General features: G+C 36.9%; 1 pseudogene; it reads left to right on the forward strand.

Annotated features, from left to right (window-relative positions):
• LOC138698904 (calphotin-like) overlaps positions 1 to 23,464 on the forward strand; it is a 36,616-nt pseudogene extending 13,152 nt beyond the window's left edge.
• The last annotated feature ends 1,035 nt before the right edge of the window (positions 23,465 to 24,499 follow it).

A 24,499-nucleotide genomic window follows, 5' to 3' on the forward strand; every position in this document is an offset into this window, starting at 1 on the left:
GGTAGGAAGCTGGGCCTGTTCCAGCCGTTCATTACTGATTCCACGCGAGTCTGCATCAACATTGAAATGATTTATGAACAGCCAAGCTATTGCTACTGAAGTTGCTAATATAGGAAATCTTCAAGATAAATCTAAGCGACTTCTTAAATCAGGGCTCTGGCAAAGCTTCGCCTATATTTCAACTGTAATTAGATAAATTGTATACCTCATCCTGTACACGTGTCGATCGTTTATTTGCTTGTACGGGGCTTACACGTAATAGGGTCATGTTTATGAATATAGAGTAGTGGATCATTAAAAACTAGTTTTTATACAGTGTTTGAAATACTTGGGGGTCACAGCATCAATTAATTTTCTTGCACTTTATGATTTATGTTACTATCGTGCTTTGCAAATTCTCGAAACATAATATACTAATAGCAAAATATATATTTTACAATTCATTTTTATATTTCAATATGCCTGGTGAATTATTAAATAAGTATATAATAAATTTTCAATCTTAAGACATATCAACTTGCAAATGTTTATTTGCTATTTAATAAATATATGAACGTTTTCGCCGTTTGGGGCATCTTCAGATATAACAAAAACATATAATCTGGACCTATAATAGTAAATTATGCAAATAACAAAGAATAAAGAACAATGTATGTATGCAATACATGAGATTCATGAGCTTTATATAAAATATGACATAATACAGGATAATTATTGATATAATCTTTGGATTTTGAAATTGAATTGGACGGATATTTTATACATATAGCTCATGTTACAAATAAAATATACAATTATGATTAAAATTTGTCAATAATGTTAAAATTTTAAAATTTATAATGATAATTGATAAAATAGATATTTTAAGAGTAATCATTAGCTGAGGATTGTCGTAGGATATAAGATAGTTTGTGTAGCTGATGTTCGTGTGTTATGTATGTGTTTCATCTGAAACTTGAGATGGAGAAATGATAATAAGTGCAAAAATATATACGAGTTATTATATAGAGACGCAGATAATTATTATTATAAGACTACTTACTGAAAAAAAACTTTCGCTAATGAACTAATGTTGTTTTATATTGGAGATTGCTGTTACGTGTAATCAGATTTGTTGAGATATTTGAATGAATGCTCGTTGGTTATGGATGTCGTGGAGTATACGGTGATTTCGTAATAGATAAATCATAAGTTAGGTATGAATTTCAATCATTCACTGAAAGTTAAGTAAAGAAAATCAACATTATAATTCGTAGTAATTAGTAATAATTAGATGAGCTATAATACCAAATATATGTAAGTGATTTAAGGCAGCGATAATAATTATTATAAGATTACTTACAGAGATCGTTGGCTTATGAAATGGATGTTGTTTGACGTTGGTGATTACTCTAATTTGATGACATCCTATTACGTGTCATCAGGTTTATTGAAGTGTATAAATGAAGATATTCTATAAATAAATAAGAATATTAATCCTACGACAATCCTCAGCTAATGATTACTCTTAAAATATCTATTTTATCAATCATCATTATAAATTTTAAAATGTTAACATTATTGACAAATTTTAATCGTAATTGTATATTTTATTTGTAACATGAGCTATATGTATAAAATATCCGTCCAATTCAATTTCAAAATCCAAAGATTATATCAATAATTATCCTGTATTATGTCATATTTTACATAAAGCTCATGAATCTCATGTATTGCATACATACATTGTTCTTTATTCTTTGTTATTTGCATAATTTACTATTTTAGGTCCAGATTATATGTTTTTTGTTATATCTGAAGATGCCCCAAACGGCGAAAACGTTCATATATTTATTAAATAGCAAACAAACATTTGCAAGTTGATATGTCTTAAGATTGAAAATTTATTATATACTTATTTAATAAAGTATATATTGCATATACCGGGTTTATATATAATAAAGAAATGGATATTATAATACAGTACTATATGACAGATATTGTGTATACAAAGGAATGGCGGATCAAATAATGCTTCTATGACATCATCTTATTTTACATGTCAAGGTTTAGGTCCCCAACACCTGCTTCGAGACTTAGAATAATTGGTGCAATAATCGCTTTTTAGGTTTTCTCATACCTCTGCTACCCTTTGGGCTTCCTTTACTATATTATACAGTACCTACATATATTCCCAAGTCTTTTGTAATCTTTTGCTGGGCACTTATCTCTCCTCGTGGAAATTGTTGGTGATCTGAGAAACCTCGTTTCTTAAGTCTCCACTCTTTTTCTATAATAAATGCTTTCTTACGGTCCATGTTTCTAAACCAGATATGAGTAGTATTGGTTTGGTTATAATTTTATACAATCTATGGAAATCCCTTGGCATAATTTTACCAGAACGCACTCTGTTAACCTCACTGACATTATTATGTTATTAAAATCATTCGTCTCCAAAAGTTGAGATTGTTGTGTCAAGATAATAATTAAATCGAAAACTTGCTCTATAATCTACAATTTAGCTCTTATCAGCTCTTTTTCTTAGGCCTACATTGTCACATTTTTTTCCAGTAGATGGTCATATATTTTCCCCATATTGCAAAAGAATATGTCCTGTCCTCTGCAGATTGTTCTCAGAATCGCTAATCGCATCTTGCTTTTTCGAGTGTGACCCAGTGACAATTTTATTTATACAGGATGTTTCCGGGCTGGTGTTACAAACTTTCAGGGATGATGGGGAAGGGCACATGTATCAATTTGAGATAAGGAACCCAGGTCCGGAAATGACTGAGTCGAAAGTTATAAGCAAAAATAGTTGTGTGGAAATGAAATTGTAATTTGGCACCACGTGCCCTCCTTCCCTTAACCTTTGGAACAGTCGTGGAAAGATGGTATGGGCCGGATGTCTCCTGCGTGGGTACTTGCCCCGATGCAATCTGTGTGCTTGTCTACGGTTCCCATTTGCTCATCCGTATTCGAAAATCAGGTCTGCATATTTCGCTCTTGTGAACTCCTCCATTTCACTAGCACTGATCGACTGGACACTGCAACTTGTACACATACACTGCTGTCTACAGACGTGCATATCAGGACCGACCATATCCGTTACACATTACGCTATCTGCATTGCTTTAGTGTAGTTTCCTGTCCCCACCCCTCAGACAGCACACTGAATGGAATACTGTAAGTAGACAACGTAAATCACGTCAGATGAATACAGTATGTGTAAGATGTACAGATAAATACACATAAATAAGGTGTACAGAGGAATAAAATTATTTCATTTCCACACAACTATTTTTGCTTATTACTTTCGACTCAGTCATTTCCGGACTGGGGTTCCTTATCTCAAATTGGTACATGTGCCCTTCCCCATCATCCCTGAAAGTTTGTAACACTAGCCCGGAAACACCCTCTATAACAATTTCTAATATGTATTTGAATATGAGATTGGTAAGCAATTTTTGAATTTTAAAAAATATTCATATGCGAGTATTATTATAATATTGTAAAATCTTTGTTAATGTATGTAATTTTTGTTTGCAGAAATAAACATGAAATAATACTAATGTAAAAAAATGACTTGGTTCTTCTACAGTATCTATCAGGACCGCTTAGACCGGACTTTCATCTCTTCCCACAATAATCCATACAAGTTAGATCGGGCGCCCCTACTCAAAAAACAGCGCACCTGCCAGATTGTATCTGATGAGACGTTTTTGTTTACATTCTCCTGTCATAAGTCTTGTGTAGTGGAGTTTTACTCACCCACCGCGGAGCAATGATTTTTCAGGAGCACTGCTACTGTATGCAGCGTTGTAACACGTTGCATTTCGTATTCTTTAAACTATTGGACTATCAGAAAACTTAGGCCTATTTGACAATTTTTTTTTCGTATTGACTTGATCTATAACCTCTGTAAATTAATGTAATAGGTTCCCTTCCACCCTGTATATGAAGAAAACCTGACCAGTAGTTTAGGAGAAATCGCTGTATACATTCATTCAGTGAGTAAGTCAGATAGACAAACGGCATATCCGAAAGTACTTTTTACTTAGCTTGATTGCTGAACACTTGCATTTCCATGAAAATATCAAGATCTGTATTTTTACATCGTACAACTGGAAAGTAAGAATCGTTAACAAGTTATCCGTTTTGGGTTGTAGACGCAGGTTTTCCATAGTGTCTCATATTAGTGCACAGATTTAAATATTATAATTGAATAAGTTTTTACCATTAGTTTATATATCTTAATTATTTTAATATTTCCTGTGCCAGAAATGAAGTTGTCTCCAGTAGAATAAATGAAAATACAAACTGTTCTTAAGGTACGGTCACGCTTCGCTACCTTTTTGCTGCGCAACTTTTATCCTGCAACTGCAAAAGTTGCGTCTCGTGTTCACCATAAGTCAAAAGTAACGCGCTGCACGCTACTTTTCGTACAGCTAAAGTTGCGACTAGAGGTTGCGAGTCTGTTCACACACAAGGCGCCACTTTTGCAGCCGCAGTTTAGCATCTCCGTGTTGTTTCTTCAATAAATTTTGCAGTTATGTTCGCATTAGGGTTTCAGATTATGAAACTCGTGCTATAGCTTATTTATTTATTTATTTATGTACTTACTTACTTATTTATTTATTTATTTACTTATTTATTTACTTATTTATTTATTTGTTTACGTACTTAGGGCCTACTTATTTATTTATTTATTTATTTATTTATTTATTTATTTATTTATTTATTTATTTATTTATTTATTTATTTATTTATTTATTTATTTATTTATTTATTTATTTCTTGACGTACTTAGGGCCTACATATTTATTTATTTATTTACTTATTTACGTACTTACTTATTTACTTATTTATTTATTTATTTATGTACTTATTTATTTATTTATTTACTTATTTATTTACTTATTTATTTATTTATTTATTTATTTACGTACTTAGGGCCTACTTATTTATTTATTTATTTATTTATTTATTTATTTATTTATTTATTTATTTATTTATTTATTTATTTATTTCTTGACGTACTTAGGGCCTACATATTTATTTATTTATTTACTTATTTACGTACTTACTTATTTACTTACTTATTTATTTATGTACTTACTTATTTATTTATTTATTTACTTATTTATTTACTTATTTATTTATTTTTTCTTTCTTTCTTTCTTTACGTACTTAGGGCCTACATATTTATTTATTTATTTACTTATTTACGTACTTATTTATTTATTTATTTAATCTGACAGGATTAAGGCCATAAGGCCTTCTCTTCCATCCTACCAGATAGCACATATAAATAAAAAAGAAATACAGACGCTGATGAAAATAATACAAATTAAATTAAAGCTCTATATAGGGTCAACAGGGTTAAAAGAACACTACAGAACTCTCACCTCCTTATTACTCATTACCTCCTTTAATAAAATTATAAAATTGAGAACAAAATGTTAAACTACAAAAAGCAGACGATGATTTGTGTTCCAGTTACATTTAGTTGCTATTCGATGTTTCTATATTGCTTTCATAATTAGGCCTATAGGCCTATATATATATATATATATATATATATTTATTTATTTCAGATATTTGTACCCCTTTTACGATTTTTTCATGATCCTTTCAGATGTTTTTTTGTCCGTGTATATATATACTCCTTTCAGTGATATTTACCTTCTTATTAGATTATTATAATATCTTCTCCTAGGGAAAACATCTTCCTAGTGAAATAACTTCGATAAGAAGTACTTTATCCTTCAGGTCAGAAGTTGAAAGAAGACCGAAGAACTTTTTCTTGTAAAAGTTATTAAAATTATAAGTTCCGTACAAATAAAATTCACGTTTCGTTTCTTGATGTTAGATAATACTTGTATCGATTAGGGAAAACATGGGAATTTTACTGGAAGCAAGTAAAGAGATAGGTTTGGAAGTAAATCCCGAAAAGAGAAAATATAGGATTATGTCTCGTGACGAGAATACTGTACGAAATGGAAATATAAAAATTGGAAATTTATCTTTTGAAGAGGTGAAGAAGTTCAAATATCTTGGAGAAACAGTAACAAATATAAATGATACTCGGGAGGAAATTAAACGCGGAATAAATATGGGAAATGCCTGTTATTATTCGGTTGAGAAGCTTTTATCATCCAGTCTGCTGTCCAAAAATCTGAAAGTTAGAATTTATAAAACAGTTATATTACCGGTTGTTCTTTATGGTTGTGAAACTTGGACTCCCACTTTGAGAGAGGAACATAGGTTAAGTGTGTTTGAGAATAAGGTTCTTAGGAAAATATTTGGGGCTAAGAGGAATGAAGTTACAGGAGAATGGAGAAAGTTACACAACAGAGAACTGCATGCATTGTATTCTCCACCTGACATAATTAGGAGCATTAAATCCAGACGTTTGAGATGGGCAGGGCATGTAGCACGTATGGGCGAATCAAGAAATGCATATAGAGTGTTAGTTGGGAGGCCGGAGGGAAAAAGACCTTTAGGGAGGCCGAGACGTAGATGGGAAGATAATATTAAAATGGATTTGAGGGAGGTGGGATATGATGATAGAGAATGGATTAATCATGCTCAGGATAGGGACCAATGGCGGGCTTATGTGAGGGCGGCAATGAACCTGCGGGTTCCTTAAAAGCCAGTAAGTAAGTAAGATAATACTTGTATATGTCTCAATGAAATTGAATACAATCCACTACAGATCGAGACTCGTCCCAGTGTAGCTTGAACACAACAGCAGTATTTCATGACTGATCAATAAGTCATAAACAAACAAGAACCCAAAAAACGGCTTAAATGTCAGTAATAAAAGTTGAACTTACGATTAAAACTACCTTTTGAGAAGGAAAAATCTTGCGCCTATTGTGAACAGAGCTCATTCGGATCACGAAGGTCGCGTCGCCATATTGCGCAACAGCAAAGAACTAATTGACTAAATATAGATAGGTAATATGAATAAAAACTTGAGCCGGAGCATTCTTTCCCGCCCTTAAAGTTTCAACCCAAGATCAAATGGCAGATCCAAGCAGCAGGAAATGTTCAACAAACCAAAAAGTACCTCATTATGTATTTATAAATATTCAATAAACGTTCCGACAATAATTATGATTTGCAAGTCTAAACATGGGTGACAGCCCAACCTCTCGCAGTCTATCGCGGAAGGAATGGAGTGATTATGTCTTTCTGTCGAACACATGTACAACTTCCACACGTTAAGGTTGTCCAACAAGTGGAAAAATTGCAAGAACTCTGCATACAGTAAAATTTTGACTATAGACTGTTATTAAACTGTTATTTTTAAGCAACACAAGTTTATAAGCAAACAACGAGCATCTTCCTCGGTTGTCTGACAGTTATCGTGCTGGCCGCGAGTTCAAACCGTGTCATAGATGTATTGCACGTGAAAGAACGATGTCCGAGCAAAATTCGTTGGGAGTATCTCTCCCGTGTTGATATTCGGTGTGGCAATGGCCCACACGCATAAGTGCACATAGGATTGCCCCATCTTCCACCTCTAGTACATAACTTACCATAATAGCAACCCATTTTGAATCTTGCGTACACTACTTTTAACACTTGAATATAAGTAATTGATTAACTAGCGAACTTACTCGTGTTAATTATGTAAGTCTGTGCGGCTTACAGCTGTTTCGGTGCTTCATCACACCATCCTCAGAGCCTACTAGATCTCGCCGTCATATCGAACTTCTCTGCCTGTTGTGTGGGTGCGTTTGATTGTTGAAAAGTGTTGAAAAGTGGAGTCAAATAGTGTGTGAGTACTGAAATTGATCTGTGTGTTGAGAACACAAGAACACAAGAAATACATCACACTGACATATGAAAACAAAAGCACACATAAGATCGTATCTTCATTCAGAAAGCAGAAATACAACATAGCATACAGAACAGAAAACACACTACAAAGACATCTCAACACACAAAAAACACAAACAAATAAATACGACCACACGATGTATACAAACATGTAATATTTGCGACAAGTTCTACATTGCACAGACAGGCAGATCATTCCAAACACGCTACAAAGAACACAATGAAGCAATAACCAGAGGACACAATACATCTACGTACGCCGATCACATAACCAATGCTAACCACACATACAATAATATAAAGGCGGACATGGAAATCCTACACATACAACCCAAGAACTAAAAACTCAACACACTAGAACAATACGAAATATACAAACACACTAAAACACACCCCGATCAAATTCTCAACACACAGATCAATTTCAGTACACACACACTATTTGACTCCACTTTTCAACAATTTTCAACAATCAAACGCACCCACACAACAGGCAGATAAGCTCGAGATGACGCCGAGATCTAGTAGGCTCTGAGGATGGTGTGATGAAGCACCGAAACAACTGTAAGCCGCAAAGACTTACATAATTAACACGAGTAAGTCCGCTAGTTAATCAATTATTTATAATAGCAACGAACAGTGGTATTCACCCATTGCATAGCATATACAATAAATATTTTCTCCCAGTATCTGGATGTAACTGACAGCCCCATAAAACGTTGAAATTACATGATAAAGGTCTTGACGGCTTGTGAGAGAAGCTTTTCATCATCAGGTGAAGACTGGGTTTGAGTCATTCTGAAGTTTGTGCCAACTACTAGGTTATTTAGCGTTGATGAATTTGATGATAACGAGATGGTATTTGGCGAGATGAGGCCAATTATTCGCAATAGATTACCTGACATTCGTCTAACAGTTGTAAAAAACCGAATCTTGTAATCAACCCAAGCGGGCATCGAACCCACACCCGAGCAAATCTCTGGCTTAGCCTGGCCTACACTTGTGGCCTTTTCTAGGCTAGATATCTACATCTAGGTAAGATGTTCTCTTATATGAGATTTTAGACCTTGTTGGTGATGCCTACTTTTAATTGTTTTAAAGAAAAAACAACAAATTGAACATGTCTGACTACCTTTAAGGTCTCATTGGGAGTGGGAAGTTAACAATTTTCTTCTTCAGAGGATATTACCAATCTCTTGCAAGACTTCTACTAATTAAGCAACTGCAATTACTGCAGCAAATAAAAGCTCCGTGACTTGCAGAATGTTGTGTTTTGATATCCTAATAGAGTCCCTAATATGGGGTGACTACCTTGATTTTACAAGAAAGTCATCTGTATGTTCTTGTTGTAAAGTGACAAAAAAGTCAAGAGAGGACATAGACATAGCTGTCACAGAGGTAATCAGGGCTCTCAGTCGAACTGTGGGGAATATGTCATCTCTGCCATTCTTCTGAATTCAACTGGAACTAGAACCGAGAACAATTTTTTCAATGGGGAGTCAGGAGAGAACTTAGACATAACTACAGGTTTTTAAAATAATTGAAACAATTGCTCGTTGTTTGATTGTATTTGTTCAGAAAACCTTGTGCACATTTTCAATTCATTAATCAATTTATTATTATTATTATTATTACTATTATTATTATTATTATTATTATCATCATCATCATCATCATTTTTTAGGCTTTGAATTATTTGAGTATCGCAAACATGATAATAGACCTTAGAGTCACGCCATCTGTGAGGTATAAGAATAGAGAGCGGGACTTGTGCTTCTATAATACAGGATTAAAGTCGAGTCTGCTTATGATTGTACAGAGTGCAAGGGAATGTATTACATTTATTGTCAGATATGAGTCTAAAGTATGACGAATAAAAAGTATGATTATTTTGTTCTTTGCGGACGGCTTTCGGAAAAAGAAAATATTTTTTGTTAAAATTTGGTTGCGGATTCCAGTAGAATTGTTTAAAACTAGACTTCCTGTGTAGGTTAGTATATTTTTGACCATTCTATAGTAATTTTGTAATAAGAAGTACATATTTCTATTAATCACAAAGAACTGAAAATGTCACTCATCAACTGCAGTAAGGTGGTAGTAGAAAGTCAACAACGCTGCAGTCAGAGTACCTCAGGTAGAATTGAAGGACTGAACCGTAAGTTCATTCATTTAGGGTTCTGCCCAGAGGCAGGTCTTTCACTGGAAACCTAGCTTTCTCCAGTCTTTCCTATTTTCTGCCATCCTTTTTGTTTCCTCACATGATCCATATATCTTAATGTCGTCTATTATCTGATACCTTCTTCTACCCCGAACTCTTCTCCCGTTCACGATTCCTTCCAGTGCATCCTTCAGTAGGCAGTTTCTTCTTAGCCAGTGACCCAACCAATTCCTTTTTCTATTCCTTATCAGTTGCAGCATCATTCTTTCTTCACCCACTCTTTCCAACACAGTTTCACTTCTTATTCTATCTGTCCACTTCACACGCTCCATTCTTCCCCATATCCACATTTCAAATGCTTCTAGTCGCTTCTCTTCACTTCGTCGTAATGTCCATGTTTCTGCCCCATACAGTGCCACACTCCATACAGAGCACTTCAATAGTCTCTTCCTTGTTCTTTTTCCAGAGGTCCGCAGAAGATGTTTCTTTTTCTATTAAAGGCTTCCTTGGCCATTACTATCCTCATTTTGACTTCTTGGCAGCAAGTCATGTTACTGCTTATAGCACACCCTGAGTATCTGAAGTTGTCCACTTGCTGTACTGCCTCATTTAGAATTCGCAATCGCAAGTTTATCCTCTGTATTTTTCTTCCTATGACCATGCTCTTCATTTTATTTGCATTTATTTTCATCTTGCAGTGAAAGATCTGCACTTAGATAGAACACTGACTCGAATGAATGAATGAATGAATGAATGAATGAATGAATGAATGAATGAATGAATGAATGAATGTACTCGTATGTATGTATGTATGTATGTATGTATGTATGTATGTATGTATGTATGTATGTATGTATGTATAAGTCGTTTAGATAATAATAGAGAAACAATATTGCACATATAATTTGCACAGGACCCTGAATGGTGGTATGCTTTAGGCGACTTTTTTTTTTTTTGCAATAGAAAGTTCTTGAAATTAGAGAGCGAAAAAGTTGTCTAATTTTTTTCGCAAACTCAGAATATATCACGTAATGGAAATTCTTTTACACATATAGAATATGCAGTTCCTGTAATATGTGACTTCACAGGTTACCATAAGTATGTATCGGAGCTTATGTTGAAGTTAATAATTATGCTAATCAAGATCAAGAGGTAATTTTAAAATTACAGCAAGTTTAACATTTCTACAAAAAAAATATGAATTTGAGACAGTGTGGAAGAAAACAGAGACATGTTATGGGTGTCGCCTCGGTCGACCCTGAATGCAACACCTGTGATTGGAATAAAATGCTTAAATCTGTGTAATAACATTATCATGTGGACTCCACGTGGTGCCACGGGAAGGGAGGCTCACGGCCACGGCGGGGCGGAGCGAGGAGGGGCATCAGGCACGGAGCAATCCGGATGCAAGGCGAAATAAGTGCGTTCCTTAAACGGACTCTTCTAAGCGCGCGGTGTGAAGTGGGGAATGAGCAATAACTCACGAAAGCCAAGAGAAAGAGAGAGAAAAACAGAAAGATAAGAAGGAAAGTGCAATTTGGAAGTGCGGGATGCTCGAAGAGGACATGTGGGAGTTACAGTGTGAGCTTCGATTCCCGGTCAGGACGAGTTGCCTGGGTGAGGTTTATTCGGGGGTTTTCCCTCACTGCTACGGATGAATGCCAGGTAACTTTATCAGGCCATTGGAACCCCACTCATCTTCGCCACTTCCTTTCCGCCTCCATCATCATTTCCTCATCATCCCGTTTCTGGATTTTTAAGATTACTCTACAGGAGCCATTCCGAAGCTACTGACTCTCTCGACCGGCCTCCGTGGAATGTAATTAAGCGACGTTGGATGGCTTCTGCAACGAGCACTCGAGGTGGACCTACTCGGGAGAGGAGTTTCGCCTCGGAAGTTTGGAGAAGTTGCCGAAATGGTATATTATTTCTGTCGGCTTTAGGGACCGATCGTTAAGGGAGTCATGTTGTTAGGTCGGTGCGCGTAGGGGATCTGTGGCACGCAACTCATTCCATATCGAGGGTTAGCGCAATAGATCTCAACAGGTCGCAGTGCTGGGCCATCCGTGCCTCCCTCAGTTAAATTCCATTCCATTCCATGTAGTCTGAGCTTAAACATGTGCATACAGAAGCGTTTCCCACGGAAATAATACTTGTCCCATCAGACATTTGGGGAAAATTTCAAGATAAACATTGGTTCCTATCTTATTTATGCATGTTTTGATGTTGTCTGTTACGGCCTGGCCTTTGAAGATGATATTTAGTATTTACTCTGTATAGTCTATACTCGTAGTAGAAAATTTATCAAAATACTTTTGACTGGAAATTTCACTAGAGGAATTCAAAACAATGACATTTTTGAAACGGGATCTAATTCAAAACAAAATTAAGTCAATATTAACACGTATACAATTTTAATTACTAGTACTGTGATATGTCTTGGGAAGATTAACAAAGATGCTTATAAAAATTACAATGCACACATAAAAATATTGGAAATGTTGACCAACACTCTAACGTAAGTCTGATCTTCTGCAATAAAGGTAAACACTACACTAGCCCTTCACAGTCTGATGTATGGCAATGCAATTTGGATTTTGAAACCAAAAGAGAAAAGCAGGCTGAAAACACTTGTGATTACCTACGTCCTTCAGGAAAACAGCAATATAAACGCCTTTGGACAAGGAGATAGATTAGGAAATTTTAATAATAATAACAACAATAATAATAATAATAATAATATACACACTATTAGATTTCTTGGCTGCTCTTTGTTTCAAGGATGTCTTAGTAAACAGTTTTCCAGTTCTATAACTTCGAGAAATTTTTTATCTTCTTCTGAACTGTCTCTGTATCGTACTGTTAGTCTTGACCTGCCTAAGTTTTCTTGCTGTTGCAGATTCTTGACGTACTCATTCAATTCTCTATCTGGAGCTCTAATAACATTTTTGCGATGTACCTGAATCACGTATTAATTTGAGAAACTATGTTAATATACTGATGTAATGCATTTATTTATTTCATTTTCTTTATTCCAATATGATTGCATTCTGATCCAGTCCGATATTTTCCGTGATATATTATATTGTTGAGGAAAAAGAAATTAGTAAATAATAATGATTCATGGTCTACTTTACTGCCAGAAGAAAAGGGAATAAATGACTAACCGTATTTACGCTTTTGAGTCACTTTAATATGTATTTATTTGTAATGTCATTTTTTAAATATCTTGCCATGGAAGGTGTTCGAATTTTTATATGAATACATGTTACCTCGTCATATATTGTACTCGCAACTTGGATAATTTAAAGACACAATTTCTGTTGCAGAAACTTAAAAAAACTGGATTTGTGATTAGCTTAAACCAGTTGCATGGCCTTGCTGAATGTCTTAATAATGTGAATACCGTAAGCAAATTACTTTTCTTCTGGATACTTAGTGAACACCATACATGATATTATCTAATTAAAATGGAGTTTCGAAAAAAAAAAGCTTTATGGGAAAAATATCATCATTTGTTCATGGATTAGACATTTCTTCCTGTTTGTTTCATAAGTCTACTGCTTTTCGATCGTCCCATGCCTTTTCTTCCATTTGGTTGATAGTGAAAGGCTAGCTTTTGCAAGTAGGTGTCCCATTCCATAGCACATGTTGATGATATCTTCTTAATTTACGGCAAGTGCCTACAGTACTTCTCCGATTGTCAATTTCTTATGAGATCTGATCTTACGCATCCTGTAACTCCTCTGAACAACGTAATTTCATCCGCCTGGATTCTACTATTGTTATTGGTTTTCGGGATACACATTTCACTGCAATAAAAAAAGAATAGGTATGCCCATCGTTTCGTAGAATTTCATTATTATATCTTTTCTGCAGTGACTCCAAAACTCTGGTCCTCCAATTGGGGTGTTGTGCTAGAAATCTGTAACTTCTCCATGTGAAAATATTAACTATTCACACGTGCAAAGGTAGTCTTGGAACGGAAATTACCTTTGTGGTAAGAATCGTTTATATTTTATGCTGTTCCATTAGAAGAGCACAGGGCAGGTTTTGGTGCAAAACTAAGGTTCAAATAAAAAAAAAATAGTATTTGTAATGTACGTACATTATTAGGTTTCAGGGAGTTACATGTCAGCATTTTTACCTCAAATAAATTTATACGGTACTTACAAACAAGCAATACAAATAAAAAAAACAATTTAGCACTCTAGAAGGGTTGGTATAACTTCATGATAGTTTTACAAGGGTATTTTCGTAATGGTCCTTAAATTCAAAATATTTAGGCATATTCAATCAAATTTTAAATTCTTCAGTCAGATTCATACCTACAATACAAACAATTAAAGTTCTTTCGACATTTTGAAAGAACTTGACACGTTTCATAAAACCACTGATCACAACTGAGGATCTGAACCCATCTTTCACGATGCTTGCAGTCCTCTTTGTTTGGTTCCTGAAGATGATGCTCTTTTGTTGTCTACCACGTTTAACTCACTTGAGAAGCTAGAAATATCATTCTCCTTGACTGCTGCTTTGGTCCCTTCTGGTTCTCATCGAACTTGCCAAGAAAAAGACAAGGTTTCTCTGCGTCAATTTTTCTTTGTTTCAGACACAATCTATTGCCTCTTTCATATCATTTTCAGTATATTGCATTTCTTTCCATATTTGATTATCTGCCATCTGCAATATTCACAAAATGCTTAATATATCAGGGATGCTTTGAATATACACACTAATATTGTACGTTTCATGCATTTGAGTCCACACCTGTGGAGTAACTGTCAGCGCGTCTGGCCGCGAAACCAGGTGGCCCGGGTTCGAATCCCGGTCGGGGCAAGTTACCTGGTTGAAGTTTTTTCTGGGGTTTTCCCTCAACCCAATACGAGCAAATTCTGGGTAACTTTCGGTGCTGGACCCCGGACTCATTTCACCGGCATTATCACTTTCATTTCATTCAGACGCTAAATAACCTAAGATGTTGATACAGCGTCGTAAAATAACCCAATAAGATAAAAATAAATTCATGCATTTGATATTTCTTCCACTAGAGAGTGTTGTTATAGCATAGAAAAAAATTTAAACATAAAAAAGGCCTCGTGGAATGAGAAAAACGCCAAGAAAATATCCTCCCAAGATAAGGCTGTGTTACATAATCAGTGCATTGATAAACATGTATTTTTCATCAAGAAGTAGGCTATACAATGTCAGTACACCACTGAAAACAACAAAAAACTCTTCATTTAACAAAGGAAATCGGACGGTGTATTCACTCACAAATTCAAAGCTGTAGATCTCACAACTCTTCAAGTAGTTTCCAAAAAAAAAAAAAAAAAAAAAAAAAAAAAAAAAAAAAAAAAAAAAAAAAAAAAAACGCTCACGTTACTGTATGTTATAGTACAACTTCTGCCAATTACACTATACCATCAAAGTTACATTAGTCGCTGGTATAATTTCGTGGTGAAATTAAAAAAAAGTCACGAAATTAGCCGAGTTTGCTCTAATATTTTATAGAGTTAACAATTTTAATTACTGTAATTGAATTATCATGTTATCATCAATAGGCGCGTCCACACCTGTGGAGTAACGGCTAGCGCGTCTGGCCGCGAAACCAGGTGGCCCGGGTTCGATTCCCGGTCGGGGCAAGTTACCTGGTTGAGGTCTTTTCCGGGGTTTTCCCTCACCCCAACATGAGCAAATGCTGGGTAACTTTCGGTGCTGGACCCCGGACTCATTTCACCGGCATTATCACCTTCATCTCATTCAGACGCTAAATAACCTGAGATGTTGATACAGCGTCGTAAAATAACCCAATAAAATAAAAATAAATTCATGTATTTGATATTTCTCCCACTAGATAGTGTTGTTATAGCATAGAAAAAATTTAAAGATTAAAAAGGCCTCGTGGAATGAGAAAAACGCTAAGAAAATAACCTCCCAAGATAAGGCTGTGTTACATAATCAGCGTATTGATAAACATGTATTTTTTGTCAAGGAGTAGGCTATACAATGTCAGTACTACCACTGAAAACAACTTGGACCACAAGACACAGCAAAAAACTCTTCAATTAACAAAGGAAATCGGACGGTGTATTCACTCACAAATTCAAAGCTGTAGATCTCACAACTCTTCAAGTTGTTTCAAAAAAAAAAAAAAAAATCCGCTCACGTCACTGCAAGAGCGCAGTGAACAAAATCTATGTTATAGTACAACTTCTGCCAATTACACTATACCATCAAAATTACATTTGTCGCTGGTATAATTTCGTGGTGAATTTAAAAAGAAATATCACAAAATTAGCCGATTTTGCTCTAATATTTTATAGAGTTATCAACAATTTTAATTACTGTAATTGAATTATCATATTATCGTCAATAGGTTATCAGAATCTCGTAAAGCAATCTATTGAGACAACACAGGACAAATAAACTATAGGAGACAATTATATAGACGCGGACCATAATTTTTACTGTGTAGTAAAGCAGCAGATGTGAAACATTTAGGTTCAACTAATTTAAGAATTTCACTTCGTCTTGTATTATGATCACGTGGCTGAGCTACAAAATTCATAAAAATAGAATGAATTTTGTAGCTCAGCCACATGATCATAATAAATTAGTTGAACCTAAATGTTTCACATCTGCTGCTTTACTACACAGTACAAATTATGGTCCACGGCTATATAATTCGATAATAAAATTTCATCCAGAATTGACTACTTTAAGCAATGCAATTTTCAGATCCAGAATTAAAAAAATTATATGACAGACTTCCCTGTATTTATATTATGTACCATGTATTGTAAAACAAGTTTATTTCCATCCTAAGTATATTTTTTCTATCTTATCTTGGTTACTATATCAACATGACCTGTACTAATTATACTACTAGTAACAATTTAATATTAATCCACCAATCTCAACATCGTCCCTTTTTTCACTCAGTTATTACTAGCATTATTATTTACTAATTTTATTATCATCTTTATGTGACCTTTTTTCTTAAGTATTTTGTCTACAAAGTATGTATATTTATGTAACGGAACAGTCCCCGAACACGAGCTTTGCTCTTTCGGGGTATTTTAATGTAACGTTTTTATGTATATGTTATTATTAAATAAATAGTGTACCTGCTGTAAAAAAATACTGAATCTCGAGGGGACAGAAATTATATTAATTTTGCTACCAGAAATCAAACTCTGGTCTGTTTATTTTGTACTCGTAAGTAGGCGAGGTTCATATCCGCTGCTAAATTTCTTTGATAGTAACACTTGTAAGTACTTACTTACTTACAAATGGCTTTTAAGGAACCCGAAGGTTCATTGCCGCCCTCACATAAGCCCGCCATCGGTCCCTATCCTGTGCAAGATTAATCCAGTCTCTATCATCATACCCCACCTCTCTCAAATCCATTTTAATATTATCCTCCCATCTACGTCTCGGCCTTCCTAAAGGTCTTTTTCCCTCCGGTCTCCCAACTAACACTCTATATGCATTTCTGGATTCGCCCATACGTGCTACATGCCCTGCCCATCTCAAACGTCTGGATTTAATGTTCCTAATTATGTCGGGTGAAGAATACAATGCGTGCAGTTCCGTGTTGTGTAACTTTCTCCATTCTCCTGTAACTTCATCCCGCTTAGCCCCAAATATTTTCCTAAGCACCTTATTCTCAAACACCCTTAACCTATGTTCCTCTCTCAGAGTGAGAGTCCAAGTTTCACAACCATACAGAACAACCGGTAAAATATCTGTTTTATAAATTCTAACTTTCAGATTTTTGGACAGCAGACTGGATGATAAGAGCTTCTCAACTGAATAATAACACGCATTTCCCATATTTATTCTGCGTTTAATTTCCTCCCGAGTGTCATTTATATTTGTTACTGTTGCTCCAAGATATTTGAATTTTTCCACCTCTTCGAAGGATAAATCTCCAATTTTTATATTTCCATTTCGTACAATATTCTGGTCATGAGACATAATCATATAATTTGTCTTTTCGGGATTTACTTCCAAACCGATAGCTTTACTTGCTTCAAGTAAAATTTCCGTATTTTCCCTAATCGTTTGTGTATTACAAGTATTCGAATTTACTCATAATGTTCAACCACGGAATTTAGGCCTATGCACTCTTATCATAAAGTAATGATCGATATTTGGTGAATGCAAACCGAGAACTTTAGAACCTTTCTTCCAGGTATCAAGAAAACGGTAAAACCTCGTGTGACCAATCAGAGATTACGAAATCGGTTCTGAGTGGGCTAGTAACCACATCCTTTCATTGCAGCCGTCGGATGACCCGTGACATTCATCGAATTGGAGGTCGCGCGCCTTTTTACGAGCTCCGTATTCAGGAAGCCTGTCCAAGGTGCCCTGCCCGTGTTAACGCCTCTGTCGAGCTTTACGGAATTTCTATGCAAGGAAAAAAGTTGCACTTTACCAGAAGGGACCTATATTTACAATGAAAGTGAGAGTGTGTGGCGGGTTGCCACAACCGGGGGTCGAACTACACTAGAAGGCAAGGTGATCATCATACCCGACACAGATGCTCCTCCCTCCGGCCCGGGTGGGTATATAAAACGGCGTCGCTCTGAAGATCCATCATCACACTCCTTAGCGAGTACTGGAGTATACCAGCAGCGCTAGGATTATCAACATGAGTAAGGGACTGCAGGTAAGAACCTACTGCCATGGACCATCACCTCTTAACCGCACTCTGGACTATTAGAAATACACAAAATTTAAGAAATTTGTTTTGAAAGACACTTCAATTGCTGCGAAGTGACTCGCCTACATCCTCATTAATACAGGGACATCATTTTATTTTTACTTCAATTTCTATTGGACCTGAGTTTTTGAATATACTTCACTCCCACCCCTTCTACTAATGAAGTTCAACCGTCCTCCACACAGATCCAAGACCGCCTTACGGTCATAGCAAACAGTACGTTCCAAAAATATGTTCGCATTTTCCAGTGACGAAAGAGCTTTCAACATTGAATCATTTTCGCACAGGTACTGTCGTCCATTTGCCTACGTCGTATTCCGGTTTCCCCCACCAGCTTTTATTCGCTAGCTAGTGGCTGGGCTGTCGTCTTAGCTCTTTTGTGAGAATATTAATTTCTGTTAGGAATTGGACGTCTACGTAATATTATACAACTGTTTAAAATACTTAAATAAAAGGGCCTCGTTAAGTAATTAACTGTCACGTGATTTCCTCCCTTTTTACGACCCTACGATATAACCAATTGCACGGACAGTAGATAGTATGTCTGAATAATTTTATCTTTTCGGATCGGGCGGAAGTGAAGATTGAATTTACAGTATGTACAGAGTAGGTACAGAATTATTTCAACATGAGTTACTAGTTACGAAGGACGAAACTGGTAATTCGGATTAGGTACAATAGTCTATAGTGCGATAATATGCACATTAGAACTGAAGCCTGTATCGAAATGATCGGCCACCATTTTAAAAAATGTGTTTAAATATCCATATTTATTTATTTTTCAATTTAACTTCATTCTCTATATTGCACGCTAATGTACTGTAGACAGTATAATATACACTACATAATGAATACCTCCACACGGACAGCTCAGTTTGTGAGTAAAAACACTCGCTGTTAATACTATACTGTATTTTGATTAAACAAAAACCTAATTAAACTTATCAAACTCAAAAGCGCGATATTTCCTAGTTTACGTAAATGGATGAACTACTTTTCTTCCCTCCTATACTTAGTAAAGTGATTTGTTTGTATATTACGCCAGTATCATCGAACTCCAGTCGTGGAAGGGGGTAGCAAACGGCGTTGTCCCAAAGGTATAGCCAGATTAATATTAAAAATGTTAGTAAAAATAAAATGATGTCCCTGTACAATATGTCCGGGTATTAGTAACCAATCACACTACACCAACAGAAATCTTTGGACCGTGCATCTCAAGATATCTGCGATAGGTATCGGAGGATTTGAAACGTCCAATAAAGTTTATCTACGAAACTGGGCTAGAAACAAAATGTAATTGCTTAACATCGTTGATGCCAATAGCTCTGTACTAGTAAAAAACAGACAATGTAAATCTATAAAGATATAAAATAGCTTTCAATTGATACGGGATAGTTCAGGAACCATTAAATTTAGAACAATTAAACGTATTGTGTAAATGAAACAATACGAGTAAATGAAGGAGTTTAATTATATGCAACCTTAAATTGCAAATAAAATATTTTATAAGTTATATTGTGACTATGGAAATGTTTTCTAGGTGCTAAAAGAACTAGAGTTTTAGGATTCTATAAAATCCAATTTAGGACTTTTGGGAGTTTACATAAAATTAATAATTAATAATTTCAATTTGAGTGAATATTCCATTTTAGAAGAAATTTATGTACAGACTTAGAAACAAAATTTGGGCCACCTGAATTTTCCAAGTTCCAGTTATAACATACTGCGCATGCTCAGTGCTTCCAAGTTCACCTTGTAACATACTGCGCATGTTCAGTGCTTCCAAGTTCATCTTGTAACATACTGCGCATGCTCAGTGCTTCCAAGTTCATCTTGTAACATACTGCGCATGCTCAGTGCTTCCAAGTTCATCTTGTAACATACTGCGCATGCTCAGTGCTTCCAAGTTCATCTTGTAACATACTGCGCATGCTCAGTGCTTCCAAGTTCATCTTGTAACATACTGCGCATGCTCAGTGCTTCCAAGTTCATCTTGTAACATACTGCGCATACTCAGTGCTTCCAAGTTCATCTTGTAACATACTGCGCATGCTCAGTACTTCCAAGTTCATCTTGTAACATACTGAGCATGCTCAGTGCTTCCAAGTTCATCTTGTAACATACTGCGCATGCTCAGTGCTTCGAAGTTCATCTTGTAACATACTGCGCATGCTCAGTGCTCCCAAGTTCATCTTGTAACATACTGCGCATGCTCAGTGCTTCCAAGTTCATCTTGTAACATACTGCGCATGCTCAGTGCTTCCATGTTCAACTTGTAACATACTGCGCATGCTCAGTGCTTCCAAGTTCAACTTGTAACATACTGCGCATGCTCAGTAAGCACTGAGCATGCGCAGTATGTTATAACTGGAACTAGGAAATTCAGGTGGCCCAAACTTTTGTTTCTGGGTCTGTACAAAGGCTGGTGCTGATAATGAGTGCTACTGAATTGAAGACACAAATTGTATCAGTGAAAGAGACTGATTGCTGATTGCACAGCTTCATTTCGTATAACGGGGGCGCATTGACGCGAAAAATAATTTGTAATCTTTCGCCTAACCAGATTAACCTACCACCTCATTTATGCTGCGATAAACTTTTCCAAACAAACTTCAGTTCCAGGAAATTAGGTAAAATCTTCTTCCCTCCCATTCTAAGACCAGTATGGAACTAATTTGCCAGACCAGTGTTTATCTGTAAGAGGATTTTATTTTTTGCATTTAAAATAACATTTTTGTAGTTTGTTTGGGCATTTTTGCATTTTTCTACCGGTATTTTTATTTTAAATAAACGCGAAATACTAAAAAGGCGTTTCTCAGTCACAAATATAGTTTTAGGCATTTTGGGAATTTATTGTTTATTTAGGCGTTTTAGGTCCTATAGAATTTTAATAGAGCCATCCTGTGTACATGAAACATGGAGATATCTGAATAACATACGTCTAGGACGTATCAAACGTAATAGATACGGAACTAGAAAGACGTTCTCTACTTATAACATGTTTAAGGAATGCTTACAACAATTCATGATTGTTTTACTTCTTTCATTACCTTCCAATTCTAAATTATCCCGCACCGTAGCGTCGTAGTCTAAGCCCAAAGCCATCATGCCTGAACTCGCGTTACGGAATACGCGCTGATTCTAGTCCTTATGGGAAGGAAATTTTCTCGGGACATTTCGGCCAGAGTATGGAACCGATGCGCAACCAGCATCGTGATGAATTTGGGAAGCTACAATAGGTAGCGAAATCGGGTTACGGAAACCAGCTATAACGTCTGGGAGATCATCGTGCTAACCACACGATACCCATGTACTCTTTGGAGGATCATTCACTTAGTTGTACGAAATTACTAGCTTTTTGTATCGTCTCATAGTTTTAGAACATCCAGCTCTTCGAGAATATGTGTCGGTTCAGTCTTGGAGAACAGCTTTTGGTAACTAATTCAACAGATGGTTCCATTACCCTTGTCTTTCTTGATGATTAGGGCCGTAAAAGGCTCTTAAACGTTGGCTTTTTCTAAACCGTGGCACTGTCAGTAACTAATACAGTTGGTTTCGAACATATCGGTATAGGTAACAATGCCCGCCGACGAACTTATAGACCCTACCCCAGTACTTAAAATGGACATCGATTAAACCGTTACTTCTCGATGAATACATGACTCACTTGTAAACGGCCCGGCATTGAAATTAATCAGCTAAGAAATTTGTTTGCAGGTGTTTCTCTGTGCCTTGGCCATCGGCGTGGCTCACGCCAAGCCCGGCTTTCTCCACGGTGGCTTGCACGGTCTGGCCTACTCTGCCCCTGCAGCCGTAGTGGCACCCGCCGCCGCCGTTGTCGCCCCCGCCGTGTCCGTGTCCAACCAGTACCACGCCCAGGACTCCCTGGGACAGTACAGCTACGGATACTCCGGCGGCCCATCTTCCAAGGCTGAGACAAAGACAGCTGACGGCGTGACCCGCGGTGGATATTCCTACCTCGACTCCAACGGCATCGTCCAGAGCGCCAGCTACGTGTCAGACCCCGTCAACGGCTTCCGTGTGGCTGCCACAAACCTTCCAGTCCACGTCCCCACCCCCGTCCACGATACCCCCGACGTCGTCGCCGCCAAGGCCGCCCACGCTGTCGCCTACAATGAGGCTGCTGCCGCCGCCGCTGCCGCCCCCGACGTGTCTGAAGTAGTGTCCGTTGCTGCCGCCCCCGCCGTGTACGCCGCCGCTGCTCCTGCAGTGTACGCCGCCGCCCCTGCAGTGTACGCCGCCGCCCCCGCCGTCGTGGCCAGCCACGGATACACCGCCCCCGGTATCGTTTCCAGCGCCAACACAGCCGGTGGGTTCGCCTACTCCACCCAGTCTGTGGGTCCCGCTTACGCACCTCACTACTACAACGCTGTGTTGCCCGCCGCTGTGCCCGCCGCCGTTCATGCCTACCACGGCGTTCACGCCGCCCCCGTGCTCGTGAACGGAGTCCCCGCCGACACCCCCGAAGTCGCCGCCGCCAAGGCTGCCCACTACGTGGCACACATCGAGGAGAAGGCGAGGCACTTCGGCTGAACTGTGGACTGAGCCGTGACTTCCCTAGTCTCTATCCCACTAACTCTAGTTTTGAGCCCATCTTCACCCTCGCACCTCAGTCATAAGGCAGTTTCCTATTGAAAACCTGGCGTGTTTACTGTGATCGAGATGACGGCCTATTACCGTTATATTTTTGTACAAAGAATTTAAATAAAGCACGTTTTTTCGCAGTATTCTGATGTCGTTATTACACTCCACATTCTTCGAAGATGTCACATTTCCTTCCTTACCTGTAGTCCCAAGTTTAATTTCACTGATGCCTGCTTTGAACTTGAATGTCAAAGTAAATGGAATCTTTATTTTTAATATAAACATTAATACCTATAGTAAGTTGATTTAGAAGGAATTTCGATTTAACTATTTCCAAGGAAAGCGAAAGTTCAAAACGTGTTCGAAGGTTTGATGTAGCTGTTTTCAGGTACGAAAAGGGCAGAATAAGAGGAAAGGTACCTTTTAATTGCTGATGTTACAAATGATTAATCCATGTACTGGCAGATCGGACCTTTAAATTTCTGTAAACTTGTTTATTTTTAGTTGTCTCACCAGAAATTAAGAATGCCTAATAATATTTATATCTATTCTGCTCTACCACTGTTTTATCCTTCTTTTAGAAGTTCAAGTTTTGAACATTTTTCCTTTTCGTCGTTAAATCAGCAGTCCGAAGACTGGTTGAAAACTCATAAGTGACACCAATAAAGCGTCACTCGTGAGGCAACTATGCAATGAGTTTATGGAGTAGGGTGACCAGTTCCTTCATCCTCGATTTTCGATGTAGTACTACCAACCAGTTTCTTAGCCACCAAACAGGATCAAATAACCCTACAGACTTAAATAGAAATATTGATAAAATTCCATTCCACCCATATTTTACAATTAAAGATGTTTGTAAGCAGCGATTTCAGCTAATCTGTTGGGTTGATTTTGTTCATATTTAGATAGTAAAGTTATCAATGTTACAGCCTTGGAGTCTTGCGGGATAGCGTGATGATAAGACTCCCACATTTGCAAACAATCGGCATTAGTAGCAGTAGGATATCAGTCCTACATACTCGCCGCCTTATCTCCGGGTAAAACTTCCTGATGGTGGTGGGCACGTAGGATTGATAGCCCTCATACCATTAAGACCTATTGTCTATGCAGGTGGTAGCCTTAACCTCTCGATACCGTGGACCTGTTTGATCTATGATGGGAGTGACTTTACCCTCTCT

The sequence above is a fragment of the Periplaneta americana genome, chromosome 4, assembly GCF_040183065.1.
Source record: "Periplaneta americana isolate PAMFEO1 chromosome 4, P.americana_PAMFEO1_priV1, whole genome shotgun sequence".
Taxonomy (NCBI): domain Eukaryota; kingdom Metazoa; phylum Arthropoda; class Insecta; order Blattodea; family Blattidae; genus Periplaneta; species Periplaneta americana.